Consider the following 21,146-nt stretch of genomic DNA (forward strand, 5'->3'; position numbering starts at 1 on the left):
AGAAAAGGCCAGCATTCAGACCCTAAGGCCTGGCACCTGCATTAGGAACCAGAGTTGTCTGATTCTACTGCTATCTCTCAGTTCCTGTGCACATGAGAGACTTTCCTTCTTACCTCATCTGACCTTCTCAGTGACCTACTCAGTCCCGGGTTCCTGAGCGCAGGAGCTAGGTGATCATAGTGAACACCAGTCCAACTCCTCATTTTAAAGATGGGACTACCGATAGTAGTTAGTGTTAATTATTCAGTTAATTACTGAAGTAAAGAACCTCTCAAGTTCCTTATATTATACATTAAATATCCATATAACACTCTCCAGTACAGGGTTAGAGCATGGAGAATTTATGCTATTATGTGTGTGTGTGTGTGTGTGTGTGTGTGTGTGTGTGTGATAACATAGTCAAATCCATTGCATTTAATGAATACATCTGCAATTAGAGATTTTGAGCAAAAAATATTATGAGAATAAAAGCAAGCAGGAAGAAAAAAATAGCCAAGTTAATCGAGTTGTACTGTTAGAAAAAGTACTATCCCCATTGGATGTATTGAATTCACTCAAATCTGCTATTGCAGAGCAGAGATAAAAATTAATAGCTTTGTTTCCTGTGATCTCTTTATCAGACAAAGTGCAGGACTAAGGCTCTCAGTTACTTTAATGGAAAAACTGAAGTTGTATTATCAGATGATAAGGCTGTGTCAGGTGTTATTTTATTCTCTTATCTTCCTTGTTCAAGGTGAGGTGCTGGAGCCCTGATGGATGAGCTGGCCTGCTGTGACTGTGGATCTCAGAGCCTTGATCTCACTCCAACTTTCAAGATAACAGTGGCAGGTAAGAGAGGCCTCTGGGCCAGCTGATTCTGATCTCAGACCAAAGCCAGGGTCTTGATGACTGGGGTCCTTGACACAGGACAGGGGACTTGAGGAGATCTGCTAACTCAGTGCAGTAAGCAAAGGAACATCTGAGATCACCTGCTAATACTTGCTGAATAAACTCTCCTGGAGGGGTCATAAAGCGACAGCATGTTACCCTGGGTCACATGGCTTCATGACCCCCCCCCCCCCCAGAGTTTATTCATCGAGCATTAGCAGGTCATCTCAGATGTTCCTTGTGCTATGTTTGTTCATGATGAGTCATGCCAATCCCTGCTACCCTTGGGAAGCTCACAGCCCAGAGGCAGCAGGCTTGATCACGAGGGAAGGAGCTTTATTCACATCCTCCTCCTCCTCTGGGCTTCCAGAGCACTTTGTACCTATCTGTACTTCAGCTGTTGTGTTGTTGTTGTTGTTGTTGTTGTTGTTGTTGTTGTTGTTGTTGTGTGACCAGCTATTTGTCTGCAAGACTGTGTTTTCCTTATTTGAATACAAGCTCATCCGAGAAGAATGAAGGCGCACATGTGGTCTCATGCCCACTGTTTAGCACCATAGATGACGTAAAACCAGTATGTGTGAACTATTAGTGTGCAAAACAGTTGTTGCATTTATTTGTTATTTAATTACTGGTGTGCATTTTCTCTGCAGCATCACCTTCAATCAGTTTTACTGATAGCAGAGGTTTCAAAAAGAAGTAGTTTTGCTGAATGTTGAGCAGGAGTCATAACTTCATGGCTCAGGCCCCTAATCACACACAAAAAGGCCTGGTGTCTCATCGTTCACTGGTGCTAGCGGTGGATCATGACTGACCATGGGCCAAGAGAATGTTGGCCACCAGTCAGGCAGAATAGGTTCTGATTGTTCCAGCTTTACACTGAGATCAGGATTAGGGGCCAGGCTGTTCCCTGTCTAAAAGCCTCAGTTACTTTATCTGGGAATTTTAGGGGTGGTGTGTGTGTGTGGTGGGGGAGGCTCTGTCTATCATGCTTCTAAAGACTGTTGAGGGAGTATTATGAAAATGGATGTAGAGGACTTCCAGGTAAGATAGCAGACTAGACAGAGTCTCCATTCAGCCTGGTGAGGAAAAATCAAGATATGAAAAATATAGTATATTTCAAAAAGAGAAAGAGGAAGTACTCCAGAGCTGTGCAAGAGTAGTGATATGCTACCGGAAGCGTACAGAGCCAAAGACAGGTGCTGCATAAAGAATGACCTCATCAGTCAGTGCTCCATCCCTGTGGCTCCTGAGAAGGGCTAGAGGCACACATGAGTGAACCCATTGTCTGGCCTACGGTTCTTGGTGAGGTCAGTGAACATTCATTCATTTTTAAGTATATTCCCATTGCTTGCACCATTTGATTCTCATGCAATCTAACAGTTTGCTTTCCCCCACACTCCTGGAGAGTGAGCCCCCAAGAGTAGGTTCCTCAATAAGAATATCTCCAAATCAAACTAGTTGAGATGTCCAACACATTCGAAGATCACATCACAGAAGTACAAGAGATAGCAAATGACAAGGTGGCACTAATCCTCTACAAGGTCACAAGTCTTTAACTGTTGAGTTAAACGATGTTAAAACTGAAGGTTTAACATAAGGTGAAATACTGAAAGAAGATTTCAAAAGTTTACTAGTAAAAATGATGGATTACCTTAAAAAGGATATGAACAAGCAAATGAATTCAAGTCAGGACCCTATGTGAACGTCAGGAACATAGAATAGAAGTCAGCAAAATGAATGAGAAGATAAGCAAGATTGAGAACAGAAACTGAGATTTTGAAAAATGAAGCAAATAGAAATGCTGAAAATGAAAAAACTCATTTGAATAAATGAAAAAGTACAGTGGAAATCATGACCAATAAACCCAACCAGGAATAAAAAAGGATGTTGCAGATGGAGAATAAGATTTAAGAAATGCTTCCCTTGAACAGCAGGTAAAAAAACAAAACAAAACAAACCCCCCTCCCCCCCAAAAAAAGGCTTGGCCACAACATTCGAGAACTCTGAGTTAGTCCCAAGAGAACAGATATAAGAATCCAGGGGCTAGAAAAAGAAACAGGCAGACACTAAAGAGTAGAGAAACTGTTTGATGAAATTATAGCAAAATTTCCTCTTAATCTAGAGAAATGAATGTCCAAAGACAAGAGGCAATTAGAGCTCCAAATGGACACAATGAACCCTTTTCCTGAACATTCTGAGATGTGAAGACTACAAAGCAAATAATTATTAAAAGCTGTGCAGGAAAAATGCCAACTCACCTACAAAGACAAACTCAGCAGAATAATATAATTTCTCTCAGAAGCAACTCCAAAAGCCAAATGAATGAATGAATGAATGAATAAATAAATAAATAAATAAATATCAATACATTTTAAGTCTTGAAAGTAAACCACTGCTAGCCAAGATTACTAAATCCAGCAAAGCTATCACTTAAAATTGACCAGGAAATAGGGGCATTTTAAGACAAGCACTAACTAAGGCAGTTCATGACCACCAAATTTGATTGCAGAAGGTACTTAAGAGAATGCTATACACAGGAAGAGAAAGGAGTCAGTCTTAGTAGTGAGAACAAAGGGAAGAATGTATTATGTGGGAAGGTTAGAAGAACACAAGGGAGCTATGTCCAAACAGTAAGTGGGAAACCCCTCATGCTGAGGAGAAAGGAAAGAACAAACAGCAGTCTTGCTGCAAATAAACAGCCAACAGGATCACAGGGTTTAGTCAACAACTCTCAATAAGAATCTTAAGTATACACATCCTCAAACCACCAATAAAGAGATACAGACTGGCTGACTGGATAAAGAGCCTAAATGTAATTGTCTCTAATCAAATCTCACTGACAAAGACAAAGATTGAGAGTCAAAGGGTAGAAATCAATTTATCAAGCAAAATCAATCTAGAAACGGTGCCATAGCTATTCTAATACTCAACAATGTAGACTTCAAACCAAAATTAGTCATACTGTTAGAATGATCCACTGAGGTTACTTAACAGTTATAAACACATATGCAACATAAGTAGAGATACTCAATTTCTAATTTCTTGAGTTCTCACATCTTTTGAATGAATGTCTTTTAATGAATGTGGTTGAAGAAAATACTTTCTCATTCTGTACACTGGTCTTTTTTTCCTATTAACAATGCCCTTTGCTTTACACATGCTTTTATAAGAAGCAAATGTCCATGGATATAAAAGGTCTGTTGGGTTCTGGTTCAGTAGTAGTAGTTGACGTCAATACCCTACTCTCATCTTTAAATGGGTCATTCAAATGGAAAGGCAGCAAAGAAACTTTATTGTTAAACTATACTGTAGAAATAATATATATATATATATTTACTCAGCAGTTCATTGACCCTCTAAAATAGAGCACATTGCATGTAATATAGTATTTCTCAACAAGTTTAAAAAAATAACACTGGAATGCTCCAGAAAGCACCCCCAATGGCAGTAAACTGCACCCCATACCCTGCACCTCATTTTCCCCGACCAAGTCTGCGTGATTTCCTGGAAACATACTGGCACCAGAGCTACCTGGTAATCCTCTAGTCTCCACAAGCCCCTGCTACCAACTCCTCTGAAAGCACCCTCAGCAGCTGTAAACTACATCTCATACTCTGTGCCCCATTTTCCATCCCATAAATCTGCTTGCTTTCCATATGGCAAACTCTGAATCAGAACCAGTAGGTAAGACCCACCTCCAAGCACCTGCCTATAAACTTGCCTGACAGCACACACAACAGTAGTAAGTTATACCCCAAACCCTGTGCTCCATTTTTTGCTCCACAACTCTGCCTCCATCCATAGAGGACTACTGGTACCTAAGCCCTTGTCTGGCATATTCCTCTAAAACACACCCATCAATCTCAAACTACACCTTATCCTCTGGACTCCATTTTTCAGCCCACAATCACATCTGCTTTCCTGGAGGACAGTTGGTACCAGGAACCTCAGATCACATTGGTACTAGGGACCCCCAAAGGCCTCACAGGTCACAAAAACCCAGTCGAGAGATCCTACTGGACTGAAGAGTATTCACCACAACTCAGGCTAGTGGACGGAAAGGAAACAGAAAACCAAGAGAAAATCATCCCTCAAGCACTCATCCAACAAAGAAGGAAATGACTGTAAAACCAATCTTACAAAGATGATAGAGACCTTTAAAGAAGAAATTAATAAATCCCTTAAAGAAACACAGGAAAACACAATAAAATAGAAGGAAATGAATAAAACTATTTAAGACCTCAAAATGGAAATAGAAGCAACAAAGAAAACACAAACTGAGGGAATCTAGGAGATGTAAACCTAGGGAAGAGAACAGGAGCAAAAGACACAGACATTACCAACAGAATACAAGAAATGGAAGGCAGACTCCCAGGCATAGAAGTTACAACAGAAGAAATCTTTTTAACAAATGGTGCTGATTCAACTGGAGATCAGCACGTATAAAAATACAATTCAACCTATTCTTATCTCCTTGTACAAAGCTCAAGTCCAAGTGGATCAAGGACCTCCACATAAAACCAGATACACCAAAACTTATAAAAGAGAAAGTGGGGAAGAGCCTTGAACACATGGGCACAGGAGAAAATTTCCTGAACAAAACACAAATGGCTTATGCTCTAAGATTAAGAATCAAAAAATGGGACCTCATAAAATTGCAAAGCTTCTGTAAGGCAAAGGACACTGTCAATAGGAAAAATGGTAACCAACAGATTGGGAAAAGATCTTTACCAACCATACATCTGATAGAGGGCTAATATCCAATATATACAAAGAACTCAAGAAGTTTGACTCCAGAGAATCAAATAACCCTATTAAAAAACAGAGCTAAACAAAGAATTTTCAGCTGAGGAATATCAAATGGCCAAGAAGCACCTAAAGAAGTGTTCAACATCCTTAATTATTAGGGAAATGCAAATCAAAACAACCCTGAGATTCCACCTCACACCAGTCAGAATGGCTAAAATAAAAACTCAGGTGGCAGCAGATGCTGGTGAGGATGTGGAAAAAGGAACTCTTCTCCATTGCTGGTGGGATTGCATGCTGGTACAATCACTCTGGAAATCAGTTTGGCAGTTACTCAGAAAATTGGACATAGTACTACCTGAGGACCCAGCCACAGTACTACCTGTACACCCAGAGGATGCCCCAACATGTAATAAGGACACATGCTCCACTATGTTCATAGCAGCCTTACTTTTAATAGCCAGAAGCTGGAAAAACCCAGATGTTCTTCAATGGAGGAATGGATAGAGAAAATGTGGTATATTTACACAATGGAGTAGTATTGAGCATGACAAATTCATGAAATTCTTAGGCAAATGGATGGAACTAGAGAGTGTCATACTGAGTGACACTGGTTGTAAGCTGGTACAACCACTGAAAATCAGTCTTGGCAGCTCCTCAGAAAATTGGACATAATACTACTATGACTGAGTAACCCAGCCACAAAGGCACACACATGGTATGCATTCACTGATAAGCAGATATTAGCCCAAAATCTCTGAATATCCAATATACATTCACAGACCACATGAAGCTCAAGAAGAAGGAAGACCAATGAGGGGGTGATTCGGTTCTTCTGAGAAGGGGAATAAAATACACACAGGAACAAAAATGTAGATAAAGTGTAGAGCAGAAACTTAAGGAAAGGCCATCCAGAGACTGTCTCACCTGGGGATTTACCCCGCATACAGTCACCAACTCCCCTCTGCCACCGACACAATCGTGGATGCCAAGAAATGTTTGCTGAAAGGAACCTGATATGACTGTCTCCTGAGAGGCCCTGCCAGAGCCTTACAAATACAGAGGCAGATGCTCACAGTCAACCATTGGACTGAGCTCGGGGGAAGGGGGACCCAAAAGAGGAGGAGTTAGAGAAAGGACTGAAGGAGCTGAAGGGGTTTGCAACCTCATAGGAAGAATGACAATATCAACCAACAAGACCCCCTCAGAACTCCCAGAGACTAAGCCATCAACCAAGGGGTACACCTGGCTCTAGCTGCATATGTAGCAGAGTATTGCCCTGTCAGGCATCAATGGGAGGAGAGGTCCTTGGTTCTATGAAGGCTTGATAGATGTCCCAATGTAGGGGTATCAAGGGCGGGGAGGTGGGAGTGGGGTGAGTGGAGGAACACCCTCATAGAAGTAGGGGGAGGGAGGATGGGATATGGGCAACCTGAGAGGGAGAACACTGGGAAAGGGGATAACATTTGTGATGTAAATAAAGAATATATCCAATAAAAAAAAAGAAAGAAAAAAGAAGAAATCCACACATCAGTAAAAGAAAATGTTAAGTCAGAAAAGTTTCTGACACAAAACATCCCGTAAATCTGGAACACTGAAAAAACAAACCTAAGGATGGTAGGAATAGAAGAAGGAGAAGATTCTTAGCTCTAATGTCCAGAAAATATTTTTAACAAAATCATAGAAGAAAATTTTCCTAACTTAAAGAAATAGATGCCTATAAACATACAAAAACATGCCTATAAACATTACAGAACTGATTAAATCAGAAAAGAAAATCCTTCCATCACATGTATAGAACAAAGAAAGAATATTAAAAGCTTCAAGGAGAAAAGTCTAAATAACATATAGAAGCAGATCTATCAGAATTGCACCCAACTTCTCAACAGAAACTCTAAAAGCCAGGACCTGGGCAGATGTCTTGCATTCTCTAAGAGACTATGGATACCATCTCAAACTACTTTACCCAGGAAAACTTTCAATTACCATAGAGGGAGCAAACAAGATATTCCAGGACAAACTCAAATTTAAATAATATCTATCCACAAATCCATCCCTACAAAAGATAATAAATTGAAGGAAAACTCCAACCCAAGGAGGTTAACTATACCCAAGAAAACATAGGAAATAAGTCCACATAGGAAATAAGTCCACATTAACAAAACCCAAACACATGCGCACACGCACACACAAAACTATCATTACTATCAAAATATCAGGAATTAACAATTATTGGTCATTAAATCTATCAACATCAATGGACTCAATTCCCCAAGAAAAAGACACAGACTAAGCAAATAGATGTGAGATAGTATCCATCATTCTGCTGCATGCAACACGCACAAGTCAGCAACAAAGGTAGACATTACTTCAGAATAAAAGGAGGGGAAAAGATTTTCCAAGGAAACAGATTCAAGAAGCAAGTTGGAGTAGCTATTCTAGTATCTAATAAAATGAACTTTCAACCAAAATCAATATAAAGAGTTAGAGAAAAACTCTTCATACTCAACCACCAAGATGGCATCTCAATTCTGAATATCTATGCCCCAAATGTAAGGGCATCCTCATTTGTAAAGGAAACATTACTAAAGCTTAAATCACATACAGAACCCAACACATTCCTACTAAGAGATGGCAACACCCCACTCAAACTAATGGACAGGTCATCAAGACAAGAACTAAACAGAGAAATAATGATAGTAACCGAAGGTATGAATCAAATGGGCCTAAGATATTTCACCCAAACACAGAAGAATATGCCTTTCTCTCACGGAAACTCCTCCAAAATTGACCATATAGTCAGTCAAAAAGCAACAGATACAGGAAAATTAAAATAATTCCCCGAATCTTTCCAGACCACCACGGATTAAGGCTGTACTTCAACAACAACAGAAACAACAGAAAATCTACAAACTCATGGAAACTGAACAACTCTCTACCCAATGATCACTAGATCAAGGTAGAAATAAAAAAAAATTAAAGACATTTTAGAATTCAATGAAAATGAAGGTACAACAAACCCAAACTTATGGAATACAATGAAAGAAGTGCTAAGAGGAAAGAACATAGCACTACGTACCTTTATACAGAAATCGGTGAGATCTCATATTGGCAATTTAACTGCACATCTGAAAGCATTAGAACAAAAAGAAATACACCCAAGAGGGGTAGATGACAGGAAATAATTAAACTCAGAGTTAAAAATCAATTCATTAGAAACAAAGAGAATACAAAAATCAATGAAACCAAGAGTTGGTTCTTTGAGAAAATCAACAAGATAGACAAACTCTTAGCCAAACTAACTCAAAGGCAGAGAAAATATCCAAATAAACAAAACCAGAAATGAAAAGGGAGACATAACAACAGGCACTGAGGGAAACCAAATCAAAGTTAAGTCTTACTTCAAAAACCTGTACTCCTCAAAATTGGAAAATCTAAATGAAGTGGACAATTGTCTTGCAGGAAAACATGGTACTAAAGACGGAGATGAGAGTTCTGCATCTTGATTCAAAGGCAACCAGGAGAGACTGTCTTCTAGGCAGCTAGGAGGATGGTCTCAAAGCCCACCTCCACAGTGACACACTTTATCCAAAAAGGCAAGGCCTACTCCTAAAAGGCCATACTTCCTAATAGTACCATTCCCTGAGCCAAACATATTTAATCCACCACATTCCAGTCCCTGGCCCTCATAGGCTTGTTCAAACACATGAATCTATATGGGGCCATACCTAGCCACAGCATAACAAAAAATACATTTAATCTAACTTTAAAAATCCCCATAGTCTATAACAGTCCCCAAAATGTTAAAAGTCTCATTTGAGATTCATGCAGTCTCTTAATTATAATTTCCTATAAAATTAAAATAAAAAAGCAAATTACATACCCTCAACATCACAGTATATATATTAGCATTCCAAAATGTCATAGTGAGGAAATACTGGACCAAAGCAAGATCAAAAACGAAACCAGCTGGACAGATTCCAAATTCTGCATTTCCATGTCTGATATACATCTCCTTTCAGCTTTGTTGACTGAAACAAACTTTGTTCTCTTGGGCTGGTTCCATTCTGTTAGCTACTTTCCTAAACAGGTATCCCACAACTCTGGCACCTTTAATATCTTGAGGTCTCCTAGGCAATTTCAAATTTACAGCTTTTTGTTCCAGTGTTTGGAATTCACACATGATTTTCTGGGTTCCTCCAAAGAGCTTGACTCATTTCTCTACCTCTGCTCTCTGTAGCACTCTAGGCTCTGGTTGGCTTCACTCCACTGCTGTTGCTGTTCTTGATAGTCATCTTATGGTACTGGCATCTAAATAACACTGCTGTCTTCTGCTGTAACTGGGCTTCACCAATAGCTTCTCATAGTCTCTCTTCATGGTGCTAAGACTCAATTTCTTTGCATGACCCCTTCATTCCTGGGCTATGAACTGCAACTGAGACTCCATCTTTACCAATGGCCTTCCCTGGCCTCTTACAGTGCTAGTCCTCAGCTGTTTTCCATGACCCCTTCAAGCCTTCAAAACTAGTACCACCTGGGTGATTCTAAAACATTACTAAGTCTAACTGCAGCATGAGGTACAACCTTGGATATCTCTGGAACACAGTTTCTTCATGCTCTCAGAAAACACTTCCCAGATTTTACCTCAGTTATGCTGTTCTCTTCTTAATAACCACTAATTTCTTAGCTTCAGCTAACCAGTATCAATTGTCTCAGTGGTCCTGTCTATTCTTGACTCTAAAGCTAGAGCCATGTAGCTAAAGTTGCTGAGTTCTGCTGCTTGGTGGAGCTGGAACATGGTCCCCCTATTCTATTACATTATCTCCAGCCCTTTGTTTTCCAACTCCTCCACTGACTAAACTTGGATATCCTGGAACTTGTTCTGTACATTGACCTTGATCTCAGAGATCTATATGGCTGTTTTCTTGGATTAAAGTCATGTGTTACCATATCTAGAGTTAAGCTTTTCATTGTAGATATTAATCAAGTTGAAACCCAGACTAGTCATCACAATCTATCCCTTGTCAATTTGACACATAATCATATCTCTTTATGTCCAAATGAAAACAATAACCAAGTCTTAATAACATCGGGTATGATATACCTCTTCATCATACAACTGCAAATACATGAGTTTAGCTGGATAGGATCTTACCCCAAGGTGACCACTCCCTTAATTCCATTTAATATTCTTGAACACAGGATTTGCCTCATTCTACTTCCTGGTACCCCTTTACTCTTTCATTCATACATTTTATATTTTCCTTTCTAAGCTTGCTACACTTGATCAAACTGCTCTTCATGAGAGTAAACCAGAGGATAAAGTCTATGCTCGGCTTTTGCGAGACTTCCTTTGTCAAAGCAATTAATATAAATCTCTTACCTTAGCCTCAGGCAGACTCTTCAGACAAGGGCAAAAGCAGCAACATTCTTCACCAAAACATCATTAAGTATGATCTCCAGAGTTCAAATCACCTTCAGCACCAATGTCTTCTGTAGTCCAACTATGATGACCCATTAAGTCCCAGTTAAAGTATTCCATGACTTTCCAAATCCAAAGTACTAAAACCCACATTCCTCCAAACAAAAACATGGTCAGGCCTATCACAGCAATATCCCAGCCCCTGGTACCAAATTCTGAAATTGAAGAAGACATCAGAATTTGAAGAAGACATCAGAAGATGGAAAGATCTTCCATGTTCATAGAGCAGTAGGTTTACTATAGTAAAAATGGCCATCTTACAAAAAAAAATCTACATATTCAGTGCAATCCTCATTAAAATTCTCACATAGTTCTTCATAGGCTTGAAAGAGCAATACACAACTTCATATGGAAAAACAGAAAATCCAGGATAGCTAAAACAATCCTGTACAATAGAGGAACTTCTGATGTGCCACCAATCCTGATTTCAAGCTGTACTACAGAGCAACAGTAATAAAAACCACATGCTATTGGCATAAAAATATACAAGTTCATCAATGGGATCAAATTGAAGACCCAGACGTAAATCTACACAACTATGGACGCTTGATTTTTCATCTTGCACAAAACTCAAGTCCAAGTGGATCAAAGACCTCAACATAAAACCAGAAACACTAAATCTGATAGAAGGCAATTTGGGAACTAACTTTGAGCACACTCACACAGGAGACAACTTCCTGAATAGAAAACCAACAGCTCAGACACTAAGTTCAACAATTAGCAAACGGAATCTTACAAGACTGGAAAGCTCTTGTAAAGTGAAGGACACCTTCAAAAGGACAAAGTGCCACAGAATGGGAAAAGATTTTCACTAATGTTGCATCTGACTGTGCAGTGATATCCAAAATAGATAAAGCACTCAAGAAACTAGATATCAAACTAAATAGCCCAATTAAAAACTGGAGTACAGCTCTAAACAGAGAATTCTCAACAGAGAAATCTCTAATAACTGAGACACACTTAAACAAGTGTTCTACATCCTTTGCCAGCAGGGAAATGCAAATCAAAATGACTCTGAAATTCCATCTTACAGCTGTCAGAATGGCTAAGACCAAAACCTCCAGAGACAGTACATGCTGGTAAGGCTGGAGTGTGTATGTAAATTGTTTATATGCACTACATGAAAATGTGTTTCTGTCCTTCCTTACCTTAAGGCATCTTCTGATTGTTTAACACTTATGGCCTACAGCAAAAGGCAGAATAGAAGGTGGGTCATCTGGCAGAGTGAGAACACAGGTACTCAGGAAAAAGAGACAGACAATTATAAGATTTTGCCCCTGAGAAGTCAGATGTATGAAACTAAGGAAAGGTGATCAGCCAAGTGTCAGAACTTAGATTAGTATAATTGGGATACTTGAGCTAGTTGGGAACAAGCCCCATTTAAGAGCAAAAGCATTGTAAATAAAAATAAGCCTCTGTGGAGTTATTCCAGAACTGGGGCAGTGGAGCAAGGAAATACTCCATTGCTGGTTGGATTGCAAACTTGTACAACCACTTTGGAAATCAATTTGGCAGTTTCTCAGAAAATTAGGAATAGCTCTACCTCACCCAGCTATACGTATATCGTTTCTCGGTATATACCAAAAGCTACTCCACCAAAATACAAGGACACTTGCTCAACTATATTCATAGTAGCTTTATTCATAATAGTCAGAAACTGGAAACAACCTAGATGTCCCCCAGTCAAAGAATGGATAAAGAAAATAAGGCCATTTATACAATGCAATATTACTCAGCTACACAATGACATATTACTCAGCTATTAAAAATACTGGTATCATGAAACTTGCAGGCAAATGGATCGAACTAGAAAAGATCATTGGGAATGAGGTAATCCAGACTCAGAAAGACAAATATGGTATGTACTCACCTAAAAGTGGATATTATCCATAAAGTACAGGATAACCATGCTACAACAGCCCCCCACCAAAGAAGCTAAGTAATAATAAGTAATAAGAATCTCACTGAGAAGGGGAAATAGAATGGACATCAGGGGTAAATGGAAGGAGCAGGAGAGATCAAGTAGGGGAAGGTTGGAGGGAGAGAGTATTGGGAGAGAGAAGGGGGGGCATCTCTGGGATGAGCTAGAATCTCAGAACAATGGAAACCCGCAGGAATCTATGTGGGTGATCATAGCTAAGACTTCTAGCAATGGGTATTATGGAACCTGAAATGGCCATCTTCTGCAACCAGAAAAGGCTTTCAATGGAGGTACTGGGATGCCATTCCAGCCACAAAACCTTAGACACAAAATTTGTCTTACCTATATGATATATGGGGGTAAAGTTGGAGCAGAAACTGAGGGAATGATCAGTTGATGACTGATGGCTGAGCTGTACTTGCAAACCCGAGCCTGGCAGAGCTATCTTCTGAGAGGGTTCATGCAGCAACTGATGGAAACAGATGCAGAGTCCCACTGCCAAACATTAGTCGGAGCTTGCGGAATTCAGAGTAAGAGGGGGAGGAAGGATCGAAGGAGTCAGAGAAGTCAAGAATATCACAAGAAAACCTACAGAATCAACTAACCTAGGCCCATACTGGGCCACAGAGACTGAACTGCCAGAGATATTGATGGGACAGACCTAGGTCCTCAGTACATATGTAACAGTTGTGCAGCTTGGTCTTCATGTGGGTCTCCTGACAGCAGAAGCAGGGGCTATCTCTGCAACCTGTTGCCCACCTTCAAATCCCTTTCCCCTAACTAGGCTGTCTTGGCAAGCCTCAGAAAGAGAAGATGGGCCTAGTTTAACTGCAAATTGATATGCAAGGAGGGTTGATATCCATAGAAAATCTAGTGATGGTCCAAATGGATAGGATATTCCTTTTCTCGGGAGAAAGAGAAGATGGGGCAATGGAGTTCAGGCTGGAGGAGATGAGAGGGAGAGATTGGGAGGAGAGGTGGGAGGGGAAGATGTGATCAGGATGTAAAGTAAATAAAAAACAAAACAAAACAAGAAAATTACACTGCTTTTTTTTTGTATTTTCTCAGGTCATGGTGGATTAAAACTAGACGTGAAAGGGCAGGCCAGGTTGCTCAGTGGTTAAGAGCACTTGACCTTGCAGACCACTTGACCAGCACCCAAATGGCAGCATACAACTGTCTGTAACTCCAGTTCCAGGGGAATGGATGTCCTCTTCTGACTTCTAGGTCACCAGGCATGCACATGGTGTACAGACATGTATATAGGCAAAGCACTCAGGAACATAAAATAAAGTGATCAAAACAAATTGTTGGTATAACTTTTCTTCACATTGTGTGACGGTGTGTCTCTGTATTTTCAATGGTTAATTCTGCACTGGCAGAGAGCTGAGGGCTGGCAGGGCTTTGGTGTTATCATTTCCATGGACCGTCACTGAATTTTTCTGTTTTGTAAATATTTGTCCTTCCTCACCAGCCCAAGGCAATCTAGCATAGTATCAGAGATTGTCTCACTAGCGATTGGTTGTAGTAATGATCAGATGTCCAATAGTTGGGCAGGAAGGAGGAGGGTGGGACTTTCAGACAGAGAGAGTAAGGGAAGAATGCAGGAACAGGGAGATTCAGAGAAAGGACACCAAAGGGAACAGATGTGGACAGTAGCGGAGCAGAGAAAGGTATAGAGCTATCCACGTGGTGGGGCATAGACAAGATCGTCAGATTAAGCTGGACGAGGTAGTTGGAGACTGTCCCAGATGAAGGGCTAAGCTTTAAGCTATTTAAAAAGCCTCCATGTCATTATACCACTGGGAGGTCTGCAGAAAGACCTGCTGTAACAAATAACAAAAAAACTAGAACCAATAACAAGTGAAGCTACAAAACATATGGAGACTGATTAATATACTCTTTAATAAGCAGTGAGCCATTTAGATAATTAAATATTCCAAGAACATGAGCCAATGGAAGTACAACCCATTAGAACCCCTAGGGCATAGCTAAGGCTGCTCTAAGAGGGAAGTTTATAGCTATGAGTGACAATGCTTACAAAGTACCAGAGAGATCTCAAGTAAATAACCTAAATAACCTAACTCTATTAGTTAACTTCTCTGCTGCTTTGATAAAATACCATGACCATAACTACTTTAGAGGAAAGAAAAGCTTGTTTGGCTTACTGTGCACAATCAACCCTTGAACAAAGTCATGTTAGGAATTCAAGGCAGAAAGCAAGAGGCAGGACCATGGAGGGAAGCTGTTTGCTGGCTCACTCCTCGGTTCACTCTTTGGCTTCCTCTATGGCTCATCCACAGGCTTATACTTAGCTAGTTTTCTTATTTTGTTTTAATTATAGCTATGCATGTATTCCTGAATTTATGTTTGTAAATAGGTATGTAAGTACCCTGAGAGGCCACAGGAGGTGTCCAGATTCTCTGGAGTTGGAGTTATAGGCATTGTAAACCTCTGACATAGGTGTTGGGGACTGAACTTGGGTCCTCTGCAAGAACAGTAAATGCTCTTAATCACTGTGCCATCTCTCTGGCCCCTTTGCTAAGTTTTCTTACAGCCTAGGAGCTCCTGCCTATGCAATAGTGCTATCCATGGTGACCCTGGTCCTTTTAGATCAATTAAAATGAGCAAGACAGCCCATTACAGTTATGTCCCTAGACCAGCTTGATTGCAAACAATTATTCAATTGTTATTCTTTTTTCTGATGATCCTAGGCTGTGCCAAATTGATAACTCAGTCACATGTAACTCATGACTTCAAGCAAACAGGAAATAGCCATACCTCAAAGCAGCAGGCAAAAATAACAATAAAGATTGGGGCATTGTTATATGATGTACACACTTAATAAAAGAACAGTCCACAGAATTGATCAAACAAAAATTTAAATCCATTGAAAGGATAAATAAGATTGGCAAATCACTATCCAAACAGATCAAAATCATTCTCAAAGTAAAAAGTAGAGATTAGAAAAGGAGGTAGTTGCAATAGGTTCCCTCCAACGAACTTTAAGTAATACTTTGAAAGTTTAGGTCCTCTCAAACTGGAAAATCCATAAGAAATGCACATATTCATAGATACATATAAGCCACCAAAATTAAATCAAGACAACATAATTGATGTAAACAGATCCTCAAAAAGTAACAAGACAGAAGCAACAATAAAATCTGTCCCCATAAAGGAAGGCTCAAGACTAACGGATCCACTGCGGAATTCATTTTCTGAGATAACACCAAAACCCCTGAGACCATGCCACAGGATAGAAAGGGAAAGAACGGTAGGAAACTCCTCCAAAATACCCAGTATTGCCCCATCACCTAAACGGGTAAGAACAAAAAAAGAAAGAAAACAATACAGACATCTTTCTGATAGACACTTCCTTGTAAATCATATTCAAGAGCCCATTACAAAAACACTACAGCATGATCCAGTTCTTTGGGGTTCAAGGACTGTTCAGTACACAAGTTAGTAAACGTAATACAGCTCATGAGAAGATCTAAAAGCAGAACTCCCTGCATCATCTTAATAGATTCAGAACAGGCCTTTGATAGAGGCCAGAAGAAACAAGGGACATATGTGAAAACAATATAGACTGTCTATGACAAACCTATAGCCATTATATTAAATTGAGAAAGACTGAAAGCATTTCTTCTGAAGTCAGAATGAGTCAAGGGTGCCTACTCTTATTTCTCTTATGCAATATTATGCTCACAGTCTTTTTTAAAAAATATTTTTATTTTCTATATTCTTTGTTTACATTCCAAATGATTTCCCCTTTCCCGGATCCCCCCCCCCTCATATGTCCCATAAACCTTCTTCTCTCCATCCATTCTTCAATCACCTCCCTCCTTTTTTTCTCTGTCTTTATATTCCATTCCCATGCTAGATCAATCCTTTCCAGGATCAGGACCCTCTCCATACTTCTTCATGGGAGTCATTTGTTATGTGATTTGTATCTTGGGTATTCAGAGCTTCAGGGCTAATTAATATCCACTTATCAGAGATTGCATTCCATGTGTATTCTTTTGTGATTGGGTTACCTCACTTAGGATGATATTTTCCAGATCAAACCATTTGCCTAAAAATTTTGTGAATTCATTGTTTCTAATTGCTGAGTAGTATTCCATTGTGTAAATATACCACATTTTCTGTATCCATTCCTACTTTGAGGGGAATCTGGGTTCTTTCCAGCTTCTGGCTATTATAAATAAGGCTGCTATGAATATAACGGAGCATGTGTCTTTATTGCATGCTGGGAAATCCTTTGGGTATATGCCCAGGAGAGGTATAGCGGGGTCCTCTGGAAGTCTCATGTCCAGTTTTCTGAGGAACCACCAGACTGATTTCCAAAGTGGTTGTACCATCTTACAGCCCCACCAGCAGTGGAGGAGTGTTCCTCTTTCTCCACATCCTCGCCAACACCTGCTGTCTCCTGAGTTTTTGACCTTAGCCATTCTGACTGGTGTGAGGTGAAATCTCAGGGTTGTTTTGATTTTCATTTCCCTAATGACTAATGATGTTGAGCACTTCTTAAGGTGCCTCTCGGCCATCCGAACTGAGTTGGGATTTTGATGGGGATTGCATTGAGGTTTTCTTCGATTTCCTTCTTCAGAGACCTGAAGTTCTTGTCATATAGATCTTTCACTTGTTTGGTTAGAGTCACACCAAGATACTTTATATTGTTAATGGCTATTGTGAAGGGTGTCATTTCCCTAACTTCTTTCTCAGCCTGCTTATCCTTTGAGTATAGGAAGGCAACAGATTTGCTTGAGTTGATTTTATAACCAGCCACTTTGCTGAAGTTGTTTATCAGCTGTAGGAGTTCTCTGGTTGAGGTTTTCAGGTCACTTAAGTAGACTATCATGTCATCTGCAAATAGTGATAATTTGACTTCTTCCTTTCCTATTTGTATCCCCTTGACCTCCTTATGTTGTCTAATTGCTCTAGCTAGAACTTCAAGTACTATATTGAAAAGATATGGAGAGAGAGGACAGCCTTGTCTAGTCCCTGATTTTAGTGGGATTGCTTCAAGTTTCTCTCCATTTAGTTTGATGTTGGCTACCGGTTTGCTGTACATTGCTTTATCGATGTTTAGGTATGGGCCTTGAATTCCTGTTCTTTCCAAGACTTTTAGCATGAAAGGATGCTGAATTTTGTCAAATGCTTTTTCTGCATCTAATGAGATGTTCATATGGTTTTTTTCTTTGAGTTTGTTTATGTAGTGGATAGCATTGATGGATTTTCTTATATTGAACCATCCCTGCATCCCTGGGATGAAGCCTACTTGATCATGGTGGATGATCATTTTGATGTGTTCTTGGATTCGGTTGGCAAGAATTTTATTAAGTATTTTTGCATCAATATTCATAAGAGAAATTCGCCTGAAGTTCTCTTTCTTTGTTGGATCTTTGTGTGGTTTGGGTATCAGCGTAATTGTGGCTTCATAGAACGAGTTGGGTAGGGTTCCTTCTGTTTCTATTTTGTGGAATAGTTTGAAGAGTATTGGTGTTAGGTCTTCTATGAAGGTCTGATAGAATTCTGCACTGAAGCCATCTGGTCTCATGCTTTTTTTGGTTGGGAGACTTTCTATGACCCTTTTTATTTCTTCTGGTGTTATGGGACTGTTTAGTTGATCTATTTGTTCCTGATTTAGTTTTGGTGTCATATATCTGTCTAGAAAACTGTCCATTTCCTCCAGATTCTCCAGTTGTGTTGAGTATAGGCTTTTGTAGTAGGATCTAATAATTTTTTGAATTTCCTCAGTTTCTGTTGTTATATCTCCCTTTTCATTTCTAAGTTTGTTAATCTGGATACTGTCTCTGTGCCCTTTGGTTAGTCTGGCTAAGGGTTTATCTATCTTGTTGATTTTCTCAAAGAACCAGCTCCTGGTTTTGTTGATTCTTTGTATGGTTCTCTTTGTTTCTATGTGATTGATTTCAGCCCTGAGTTTGATGATTTTCTGCCTTCTTCTCCTCCTGGGTGAAATAGCTTCTTTTTGTTCCAGGGCTTTCAGGTGTGTCATTAAGCTGTTAGTGTATGCTCTCTCCATTTTCTTTTTGGAGGCATTCAGGGCTATGAGTTTTCCTCTTAGCACTGCTTTCATTGTGTCCCATAGATTTGGGTATGTTGTGTCTTCATTTTCATTAAGTTCTAAAAAGTCTTTAATTTCTTTCTTTATTTCTTCCTTGACCAAGGTATCATTGAGTAGAATATTGTTCAGTTTCCACTTGAATGTGGGTTTTCTGTTGTTTTTGTTGCTATTGAAGACCACTTTTACTCCATAGTGATCTGATAGGAGGCATGGGATTAGTTCGATCTTCTTATATTTGTTGAGGTCTGTCTTGTGACCAATTATATGGTCGATTTTGGAGAAAGTACCATGAGGTGCTGAGAAAAAGGTATATTCTTTTGCTTTAGGATAGAATGTTATATATATATATCTGTTAAATCTAATTCGTCCAAAGCTTCAATTAGTTTCATTGTGTCCCTGTTTAGTTTCTCTTTTCCTGATCGGTCCATTGAGGAAAGTGCAGTGTTGAAGTCACCCACAATGATTGTGTTAGGTGCAATGTGTGCTTTATGCTTTAGTAAAGTTTCTTTTATGAATGAGGATGCCCTTGCATTTGGAGCATAGATGTTCAGGATTGAGAGTTCTTCTTGTATTTTTCCTTTGACCATCAAGAAGTGTCCCTCAGAGTCTCTTTTGATGACTTTGGGTTGAAAGTCAATTTTATCTGATATTAGAATGGCTACTCCAGCTTATTTCCTGAGACCACTTGCTTGTAGAATTGTCTTCCAGCCTTTTACTCTAAGGTAGTGTTTGTCTTTGACCCTGAGGTGTGTTTCCTGTATGCAGCAAAATGTAGGTTCCTGTTTATATATCCAGTCGGTTAGTCTATGTCTTTTTATTGGGGCATTGAGTTCATTGATGTTAAGAGATATTAAGGAATAGTGATTGTTACTTCCTGTCATTTTTGATGTTATTTTTTAAATCTGATTGGTTCACTTCTTTTGGGTTTGATGAGAGAAGGTTACTATCTTGCTTTTTCCAGGGTGAAGTTTCCCTCCTTGTATTGGTGTTTTCCTCCTATTATCCTTTGTAGGGCTGGGTTTGTGGATAGATATTGGGTAAACTTGGTTTTGTCATGGAATATCTTAGTTTCTCCATCTATGGTGATTGAGAGTTTTGCTGGGTATAGTAGTTTTGGCTGGCATTTGTGTTCTCTTAGAGTCTGCATGAGATCTGCCCAGGATCTTCTAGCTTTCATAGTCTCAGGTGAAAAGTCTGCTGTGATTCTGATAGGTCTTCCTTTATATGTTACTTGGCCTTTTTCCCTTACTGCCTTTAATATTCTTTCTTTGTTTAGTACATTTGGTGTTTTGATTATTATGTGACGGGAGGTATTTCTGTTCTGGTCCAGTCTGTTTGGAGTTCTGTAGGCTTCTTGTATATTCATGGACATCTTTCTCTTTAGGTTAGGGAAGTTTTCTTTCATAATTTTATTGAAGATATTTTCTGGCCCTTTAAGTTGTAAATCTTCACTCTCATCTATGCCTATAATCCTTAGGTTTGGTCTTCTCATTGTGTTCTGGATTTCCTGGATATTTTGGGTTACAAGCTTTTTGCATTTTGCATTTTCTTTAACTGTTGAGTCCATGGTTTCTATGGTATCTTCAGCATCTGAGATTACTTCTTCTATCTCTTGTATTCTGTTGTTGATATTTGCATCTATGTCCCCTGGTTTCTTCCCAAGGTTTTCTGTCTCCAAAGTTGTCTCCCTTTGAGTTTTCTTAGTTGTTTCTACTTCTGATTTTAGATCCTGGATGGTTTTGCTTAGCTCCTTCACTTGCTTGTTTGTGCTTTCCTGTAATTCTTTAAGAGCTTTTTGTGTTTCCTCTTTCATGACCTCAGCCTGTTGACCAAAGTTCTCCTGTATTTCTTTAAGTGTTTTTTGCATTTCCTCATTATTGGTTTTTGTATTCTCCTGGATTTCTTTCAATGATTTTTGTGTTTCCCTTGTAAGGGATTCTAACTTTTGATCCATTTTCTCCTGAATTTCTTTAAGTATGTCCTTCATGTGTTCCTGTACCAGCATCATGACCAGTGATTTTAAATCCAAATCTTGTTTTACT

The 21,146-nt window shown here is 39.4% G+C and overlaps 1 long non-coding RNA gene across 1 annotated transcript in view; it reads left to right on the plus strand.

Annotated features, from left to right (window-relative positions):
- The window catches only part of LOC127666110 (uncharacterized), a 90,211-nt gene that overhangs the window by 42,734 nt on the left and 26,331 nt on the right, over nucleotides 1–21,146 (plus strand). Inside the window, exon 2 of the long non-coding RNA XR_007973544.1 lies at nucleotides 734–828. This is a non-coding gene — a long non-coding RNA (uncharacterized LOC127666110). The remainder of the gene's footprint in view (nucleotides 1–733; nucleotides 829–21,146) is intronic.

Source organism: Apodemus sylvaticus, chromosome 15 (genome assembly GCF_947179515.1).
Source record: "Apodemus sylvaticus chromosome 15, mApoSyl1.1, whole genome shotgun sequence".
NCBI lineage: Eukaryota > Metazoa > Chordata > Mammalia > Rodentia > Muridae > Apodemus > Apodemus sylvaticus.